We start from the raw sequence: 10475 nt of genomic DNA on the forward strand, positions 1-10475 counted from the left end.
GTCTATGTAGAGTATATCATTATGTGAGGCTGTTGTTTTAAATATCAATCAGAAAACCCACATCTGAAGACAAATTTGAACCTCAGTTTAGAGTAGTTATTTTATAGGGAATTTCCTGAAGAATTAAAACATTAAGGTGGAATCCAAATCAAGTTAATCGTACTTTTAAAATGCAGGAGGGTGCTATTCACATCACATCTGAGTTGGAAATGTACTTTTGTATTTCACACTCAAAGGATTTTTGTTTTTACTTTTTGTTGCTTTGTTATTGTTGTTGTTTTGTTTGTTTAACACAGAGTCTCAAGCTCATGGTAACTCTCCTGCCTTAACCTCCTCGGTTCTTGGTTACAGGCATACACTACTATGCCCAGTTTCAAAAGTATATTTTTTACAATACACAGTCCAACAACATCTTTTCAGATTTTAAAACATATATCTAAATGCATAAAGTGAGGAAAACACAGGAAAAATTAATCTCAGTTTATTTTTCCAAAAATTTGAAAGTTTTAAAGTTTAGATTTCATAATCCCTACACATGGAAACTGAAGTGAAGCCTGACCTGTTCTCTGTCCTCTGCCTGCCCTTATGGAAGGACAGAAGACTGGTCCCCATGCTCAGCCTGCAGGTCTTAGTGAGTCACTGAGACTACTCTGCGCAGTTGAGAGCCACTGCTAGGGAATCTTTTCCTAGGAGGCTGCCTTGCCCATGCTCTAGGTGGAATCTCCCTGGAAAACATACCAGGTCAGGGAGGGCCTATTCCTCCTCCAGCTTTTTCCTGCCATATGTTCAGATAGCAAAAAGATCAGGGGTTGCCTCTGACCTTTAAAGTGCCAGGGAACAAATCACTGATGCTCCACAGAGCCAGTCATGGAAAACCCTGAAGGCTCACTGCTCTCATCGGAAGCCCTGGCCTTGCTCGGAGAGAAACAGAGCAGGGAAGGAGCGCACGGTGCTTTCCTGTGCATATGCTTGTGCACACACTAGCACCCTCCTTTGCAGAACTACAGCTCCTCATTTCTATAGTAACTAGCACACTCAGGTTTAAGAGGACCAAGGGGGATGAAGGCCAGTGAGATCTAGAAAGTGTATTTCTTTGCCATTTGACTTGGCAGAAGGACAACGTCTCATTGACACTAACTGGATGAAGAAATAACCTGGCCTATTTCTAGTGACCTTAGCTTCTTCAGTTTAAAGCTTATCATGAACTGGGATAAACCTTAGCCGGGCTATCTACAGAATCCTCAAAATTGCTTTTAGATGCAGGTATGTTGGTAGGATATGTGGTATGATGCCCATGGTCTATATGAGCATTCCTAGGCTCACATAACTAGATGCAAGAAGTTTGGGATAGCATTGCATATTTTTAACCATGTTTTAAAAGAACTCAGGAAAGATTTATATCTCTGAATGTGTGTGTGTGTGTGTGTGTGTGTGTGTGTGTGTGTGTGTGTGTGTGTGTGTTTTGACCTCAAAGCTGGGAATAAAAGTCAGAGCTTTACACATGTCCAACAAACATTACTGTTGGGATGCACCTATAGTCCCCGGAAAACATCCTAGTAATGTAAAAGGATGATGGATCTTGCAGTGTTGGTTGAACATGTTTTAAAAACTCGTTGCTCTAATGAAGATTATATAAGTAAGCATAAAAAGATTACAATCAATTCATACACAGATTTCTCATTATAGTGTGTATACCCACACAGGGACATCAGCAAGGTTCTATACACATCATATTGAGAACCAAAGTGATCCCAAATACACAACTGCATCACTTACAGTCTCCCACCAAGTAAACCTCATGGCCCAGTGGACACACTCCTCAAACTAGGAAACCATGGTCTACTTGACACTAAAGTTTTACTATAAAAACGAGACTCCAACTACCCAAAGCCTCCATCTCCGTGACTGCACCCTAACCCTACTGCTCCCGTATATTCTCACCCCTTCTGTGTCAAGAATCAAACTGTCAGGGGAAAGCCAATTATTCTTCTTGAGTCCTTGAGAAGACAGCAAACTAAATCTGGCTGCCAAAGGTAGCAATTATGGAACTGATATTTGTATACAGCAAAGGTAGGAAATTGCCTAGTGTCTAATTTTTGTTTCATTCAGTCAGTAACCTGTAAAGTTGCCTTTAAATCTTTTTATTGGGCCAAATCAGTCATGTTTGCTTCGATTTTTATTTTGTAGAGTTCTTTTTAAGTTTGATTGGCTGCCCCAATTTTTTTTTCTAATGTTATGGGGAAAGGGGGAAGCATAAACAGCCCTTCTGGGCTACATTTTGAAGTTTTGATTGAAGACTACGTTGGTCTGAGAGATCTCTGCTATTGGGACACGATGCCCTTGAATGTCTTACAGTGTATTTTCTTTTTGCCTGTTTGCACTCTGTAATTGCACTTTGTTAAGTCTGAAGAACCACTTGTATAGAGTTTCTATTAAAGATCCTAGTGGAACATAAGGTTGTATTGTGTTCACCTTAAAACTTACTTGACGATGAATTCTCTCAGAGTACTGGATTGTACCAATTGGTTAGCAGATAACATCAGCTTTGATAGTGAAGTGACTATCAAAAATAATGACACGGTGAAGGACACTGTAATCCTAGTGTCATTGTCAGTTTTTATTTATTGTTGTTAGGAATTGGCAAAGATCACTATAGAAAAATAAAAGTACGAACGTGTAAAAAGGCTGAGGTCTCTCTTCCTTTTTCCCTTCCCTATTTGTATCTAATACATTAGGGGGCTTGAAGGTAGCGTCACGGCTTTAAGGTGGAGCAGTAGAAAAACACAGCACTCTCAATCTGGGGAAATATGTACATAATTTCAGGGGCTAATATAGTGAAGTGTTGAAATAAAAGGAGTCGGATTCAAAGGGGCTACCTTAGATGAAATGACTGACAGTGGGGAGAGGGAACTTGTGGAGTCCATCTCCAGCAGAAAGGCACGACATCGAGCAAAGGAGTTGCCATCCCACAGCCAAAACTCTGACCCAGAATTATTCCTATCTGAAAGAACTGCAGGGTTGGAAATGAAGAAGATTTTGAACAAAAGAAGGTCTATGGAAAGACCCAAAGGGGGGTCCACCTCAAGGGGAGGTCCTAAGTCTTGACACCATTACTGAGGCTGTGTAGCGCTCACAAAAAGGACCTATCATGACTGCCCTGAAAGACCCAACAGGCAGCTGAAAAAGTCAGATGCAGACATTTGCTCCTGACCAACCAACAGAAGCTGCTGACCCTGTGGCTGAATTAGGGAAAAGCTGGAGGAAGCTGAGGAGTAGGGAGACCCTGTAAGAGAACCAGCATCTCAACTAATCTGGACCCCTGAGATCTCTCAGACACTGGATCACCAACCAGGCAGCACACACCAGCTGATATGAGGCCCCAACACACATACAGCAGAGGACTCAGGTCTGAGTTCAGTCAGAGAAGATGCACCGAATCCTCAAGAGACTGGAGGCCCCGGGGAGTTTGGAGATCTGGTGGGGTCGGCTGGGTGGGTGGGGTGGGTACATGCTAGTGAAAACAAGGGGTGGAGAGGAGAGGGGGTGTGGGATGGGGAACAGAAGGAAGGTGGACTGGAAGAGAATACAATCTGGAGTGTAAAAATAAAAAAAAAGAAATTAAAAAAAAAATTAAAAGAGTCATAGTGATTTTTGAAATTTTATCGTGTTTTTAAAGAATATGCTGGATGACAAGTAGCTTTTTAAGACCTATATCAGCCAAAGAGTACTCATGATTTCTTAGTGTATCCCCCAAGGCTCAGTTTCCTGGCTTTCCAGAGGAGAAAATAGGATCTGGGCCACATGTGCTTCCTTGTATGCTGCTCCAACAACCTGTAAGACATTTTGTGTTGTGCTTTTGTAGCATGTCCTAAATGTATATTTTTCCACCAAGACACACACACCCAGATCCTCTCTAGAGGCTGTTATGATTTCGGACCTCCCCGAGCCTTTGGTAGCTTGGACCCAGAGAAATGAGGTCTCCTGACCCTCAAGCCACTAGAATTCTGACTGGGTCAGAGGCAAAAGAACTTGACAGAGAGTTAGCCTCAATCTAATTCAGAGTTTTAGGGGGTTTGTTTTGGTTTCGGTAGAGAAAACAAGAATTATTATAAGTGGGAAACTATGAGAGCCCATAGAACCAGCAAACTGAGTCAAAGTCTGAGAACTGACAGATAAAGTGGAAACCTAACAACACATTGACCTCTTGGCTCCCAGGATACCACCTTTACCTGATTTCTAGCTGTGTGGACCTCAGTACTACCTCATCCTTCATGGTGCCTGTGTAAGCCCCTGACTACTTCTAGATCTTAGGAATTTTTTTCTCCGTGTGACCCATATCTTTGATGACCATTATGCAGTGGATTTTCTCAGCTTTGATACGTCTACTGAGTTCCACTTAACCATGTTCTATCTAATATGTCGCCGTCTACAGTCTCAGTGTGGTTAATGGTAATGTGCTCATTTAAGTCATTCCCTTAAAAATCTATCTGCCTTAACTAAGAAAGCATCTGTAGGAAAGATGCAGAAGATTCAATAGAATCAATAAATAAATGAATAAATAAAAAGACAAAGAAAATGGCAGTTCTTGTGACTTATAAGGAAGACTAGAAACTCCAGCCATTTTATATTTGACATATCGTGGGTTTGGACAGTCAGAGCACCATAGCTTCACTTGGAATATAGTTTTACTCCTTTGCCAAAGAAGGACATTTTATTTGAGAAAAGGAAGAGCATTTTATCTATTATAAAACAAATGACCTGATTAATGAATAATTCCCAAAGGAAAAGCATGGTGCTGTTTTCAGAGAAGAATGGATAAATGTTAAGCAAACACTGCGTATCTAGTACATAATTACAAATGCGCATTACGGTTGTAGAATTCTGGATTCTACAAGGCTGGGGTGTAGGGAGATAGTTCTGTTAAGAAAGAACTTCCCAAACAAGCTTGAAGACCTGGGTTTGGATCCCCAGAATCATCGTAAAAAGTCAAGCATGATGGTGTACCCCCAAAATTCTGGTGCTGGGGAAGTAAGGATAGGGAAATCCCTCAAACTCTCTGCCTAGTTTCTATTGATTAATTGGTGGTCTAAAGATTACTTGTGAGATCTTGCTTTAAAAATAAGGTAGGACGAAATAGAGGCAGATGCCTGACATTGACCTCTGGCCTCTACATACAGAAACACACCAGTGTTCATGTGCACACACACACACTAACACACACATGTAAATATTTTTGGATTAGATAAATACGTATAATCTATCTGAGTTATGAAATGGGGAAATATTTCAGTTGTGGTCAGAGAAATATAACGTGAGAACCTGACCCATAATTCTGTGGAAAGGGGGGCATAGGCAGGAAATATTGATGATCAATGCAAGTTCAAAACAGTAAGGAACCCTTACTTATTCTGTTAGCTTCTCTAGAAAAAGTAGGGCTCAGGTAAAACAGTAATTTCTTTCTTTCCTCTTTTTTTGCTGTCCTCCTTCCTTCCGGTGGTCTCTTTTTTTCCTTCCTTCCTTCTTTCTTTCCTTCTTTCTTCCTTCCTTCCTTCCTTCCTTCCTTCCTTCCTTCCTTCCTTCCTTTCTTTCTTTCTTTCTTTCTTTCTTTCTTTCTTTCTTTCTTAGTACAAAAACTTGATTTAACCAAATGGGGACTATATAAGCTTTCTGAGATACAGACCTCTAAAATGATACATTAACTTGTTTAAGTCACTAAATCAATCTGTGGCAAGTCATGACAACAAATAGGGATCTAACACAGCTGCTCTTCTAGGAAGACGGGGAGTAATGCTTTGAGAAGACTCTCCAAGTGAAAGACAGGGAGACCTACCAGTGAAGTCTGTAATGTACTAGAGGGAAACTGAGCAAAACATAGGCAGGTACTGTCTGGGGAAACTAACAATAAATGGGATTTTATCTACAGCACAGAAAGAAAATCAAGTGATTAGACTGATTTGATATAAAATGAGAATAAAAAATGAAGAAAAGATAAGGAGATTAATTTAATTTGAATATGTTTAATCTAAAGTAACAAAGGGCAAATGGGTAGAAATCGCATGCTTGCTGTATTGGCAGAGCCTCAGAAATTATATGCTGCATTATTATTTTACAGCCACGTTTGCATCTCCTGACTCTTTGTTCCCATGCACACATTGAGATGACAGATAAAGAGTAGTTACTACCTGCTAGTGAAATAGGCTGGGATGTCAGTGTTCACTTAGCACTGGGTTCTATGTCCAGTCCCTCAGAAGATTGTAATTTGCAAAGTCAAGAACTCATCCAGTGATTCTGAGATCCTTAGACCTCCATCTTACTCTAGCAATGGCCCGGTGGGAACCTCATCATGGTGATTACTGTCGAAGTCAGAGAAACATTTCTAGGGAATGAGGAAAGTGGGGAAATACACACACACACACACACACACACACACACACACACATAAAACAAGCAAATAAACACTGGAGTTCAAAGAGAAGTTGGTAAAGGAAAGGAACCCTTGATGGAGGAACACACCTGTGATCCGAGCATTAGGGAGGCAGAGGTAGGCAGATCTCTGAGGCTTTGAGACAAGCCTGGGCTATAAAGCTAGTTCCAGAATAGTCAGAGTCACACAGAGAAACCATGTCTCTACAAACCAAAATCCAAACACACACACACACACACACACACACACACACACACACACACACACAAAGGACAAAACGGGAAAAGGAGACCTTGAAGATAAAAGAAACAACATTCATCGCTTCATTCAAGCATTCAGACACCAGGACTGTTCTACACAGCTCACATCTTAAGGATAAGCAATACAAGGTAAAACTTAAAGTGTATATTTTTGTGAGATGTATTCTCTTGTGAGAGAATGGGGAAATGCACACACATAACAATAACAGCAAACACTTACTAGTCACTACTAGGTGTTTAAGTATATAGCTTATTATATCCTTTAAACCATCCTGTGAAGTAATCGTTTCCGTAGATGAAGTGGAAACCAAGCATAACATACCCAGATATTCCAGGTATGACGAATGAGATAGCAATGCATAGCTGTGACACGAGACTGCTTTATCCCAGCTGCTCAGACAATCGTCTCTATGGAGACAACCTATGAGTACAGACATAGAGACGAGAAGGATGCGGCCAAACCAAGGGGCAGATCTGAGTGTTCCCACTGCTCTTCCTGAGACAGTAAGAGCTCTAATGTCCAAGTTCAGTGCAATGAGTTGGAGGCCAGAGAATGCTCTAGAAAAACACTAGCACAAGGATGAAAGGTGTGGTCAAGTAGAAGAATTAAGGGAGGCAAACTTTCTCTTTTATTAAAAACTGAAATCACCACAGGATCATAGATAGGTAGGGTAGCAATATAATGTATATTTCAATAGAATGTATATTTCAAAAAGACCATAGTCTATTTGCTTTGTGGAAACAGATCTAACTGAGACCCAAACCTGAGACATGAGCTGGGTGCATTTTAATTGCACCCCAAATTGTCCTAAGCCTAGGACAAAGGTCGTAGTGAGAGTGAGCCGTGGTAGGTGTGGTGAAGAACAGTGAGTTTGGGTGTGAATAGAGAACACTCCAAATCAACAGGACTTCCTGATGCTCATATACAAGGAGGCAACTAGAAAACATGATATAAAACTCAGGACAAGACAATAGTCTGGCATTTTCCACCATAGCCAGTCAAGTTCAAAATCAATTAGGAACAGGAAGAAAAAATGTGTCCCTGGTTTGATTTTTGCATTTTCTGTAACTGGGAGAGTATTTCTGGTTGTTAAGGAGGCAGAGGCCAGAATAGGGAATGGTAATGGCTACTGCTAACTATTTATGTATGTGTATGTGTGCACACATATGCACCACACACACACACAGACACACCTTATCCAGAATTACAGATTAAAACAAATGGCAAGGTGTTAGCCGTTCCATTACAGATTATCCAGCCCTGTCAGCAACCTGATCCTCTGTTTCTCTCTGGCTTTTTCTGTGATTATTTACACTGGTAGTCGTGAAAAGTTGACATCAGAGATGAGAATTATTGATAGACAGGAATTAGGGGCAAAGACACAGATTCCCCTTCCCCAGGTCTCTGACACTCCTGTTCCAGATATGAGAGCTGGCTCTCTCCCTGAGTTTCAGGGACTGAAGCATGTGAGTCATGTGCGTGCAGGTGATGCCATCTAGGTTACAGTGGGAGAACCTGGTTGTGAGAATCTAAACAAGCCCCTTATCAGTGGGCAGGGCCTTTGTATACCTGGGTTGGGCAGCGGAACAGAAGGCTGAGTTGGAGAACATGCACAGGAGCTGCATTGAAACTTCACTCCCTCCAGAGGCCTTGGTAGTTCCTGGGCCTATCGGGAGTGCCACACCCATTGAACCATGAGAAGGACATTTTGGATTAATGGACACAAATCTTAGCTGGATCTTATCATTGAGACAAGATATAATGACAAAATGCCGAGCCACAGTACATTCTGCTGTTTAAATCTGTGTCATTTACAACTCCAACAGATCTCCACCTCCAATGTAGTGTTCAGTAGTTCTGGACCTAATCCTCAGTACTTTATAGGTAAATGTGTGTTTCTCTTCTGGCCATTTGCCATTCTATAATACATATAATACATACTATAAGAATTTACTCTTTATGACCAACGTGGTAAAATCATTGCCTTACTAGTACCTTCCTGAGTTATAGTAAAATCCCAATCTAAGACTATGGCAGAAATAGTTTATGCATTCAGCTCCACAGGATCTGAAATTTGGGCCCTAAAATAATGGGAGAAACTGACCTTGGAAATTAAATCATGAAGGGAAAAACTGAATTATTTTTGAAGTCTTTGACTTAGAGAAAAGGCCAATGTAATACCCAACAGGACAGTTTTCTATAGATGCTGATCAAACACTTTGGGTTATTTTCGACACACTGTTCTGCCTTTGGCTTCAGGCTTGAGAGACTTTCAAAGGAGACAAATCTCAGGGGCCACACAGGAAGCTGCAGCAGGCTTTCCTAGGTGTGCTTTTCAAAGTGAAAAAACTGACAATCACAATGTACACAATCGTATTTCCAAATAGCAGCAGCATTGTGCACTACTGTAGAGCAGTCATGGTATATGATGTGTGTGTGTGTGTGTGTGTGTGTGTGTGTGTGTGTGTACACAAGAAACTGTTTAGTAATTCCTTAAGAATACATGTTAAATTGGTATTTTATTATAATTATAAAATTTTCAGAAATTTATTACTTTATAAATACCCACTTCAAGATTTGTTTCAGTAAAATCTTAAAATATTGCCAAATAGAAATAGGTTTCTAAGTTTCCCCATTTACTTTTGACATTTTTAAATGGCTACTATTAACATGGTGACGTATAGCATTTATGTGTGGTCTTTGGTCTGTTCACAGAAGAGAGCTGTTTCATGTGCACTGTGCTATGTTCTGTTTTCATCACTTAGCAACAACATTTCACATGACATTAGGTGTCATTTAGTAGCATTTTAATGACATTTTACACTTAAAATAAATACATGCTGTGTGTATAGATTGTTTCCAGTTTTTCATAATTATGTGGAAGTTTTGATGGATTCTCTTAGAGCAAATTCTTATTACTTGGCCCAAATCAATAACTAGTAAATTATTTACAGTAACATGTAAGATTTTGTTTTTGATATAATTCTCAGACAGGCAGTAACAGGGGCTATAGATGAGGATGGTGTCTCCCAGCTTCTTCACACAAGGGTGCTGGCAGGGGACTATGTCACACTGAATACATGGCTTTCAACAGGAGGTAGCAGTGAGAGGGGCTCACAAGGCAGTCAGCAAAAGTCAATCCCATGTCACATGTGCAATGAGCCCAAAGTGTTTCTGGTAGTGGCTGCCCAGGTAACATCATGTGACTTCGTTGTAGCCTCAGTTCATTTGGAGCTGCACAAAGCTTCAGGTCACCGAAAGCCATGCTGTGTGAAACACCTTGGCTGGATCAGAGTCTACGCATGTTATTAATGGGTGTGTTTTATTGTAAACACAAGTTTATAAACATGGTTAAATTACAGGAAAACAGGGTATTTAATAGTCTCCTATTGTCCTTTTCCAGCATGTAAATTTCAGGTTAGCATATCTTGGTATTATACTGGGTTACATGTCAGATGCTGAAAGTCTCTGCTTGCCTTGTGGCCTTGAGTTCAACTAAAAAGGAAAAAAAAAAGGGGGGGGATTACATGAATTAAATGTGGTCTTGGGATTAATATGTAACTTCCAATTATGCACATATGAATGTGACATGAGCTTCTTATTAATTATTATAAAATTAAAATGTTGGTCAACTAACAAAAGTGTTGCAAATGCTCTGTATTGAACAATCAGCCAAGATCTTATTCTTTGTGTGGAGAAACAAGTCCAATTCACTAGAATTCAAATTTTTTGTCATCTTTGATTTTTGTATGTGGAATAATGGTTTCAAGATAACTGTCTTCATGATTTG

The sequence above is a fragment of the Micromys minutus genome (genome assembly GCF_963924665.1).
Source record: "Micromys minutus genome assembly, chromosome: 1".
Lineage (NCBI taxonomy): Eukaryota > Metazoa > Chordata > Mammalia > Rodentia > Muridae > Micromys > Micromys minutus.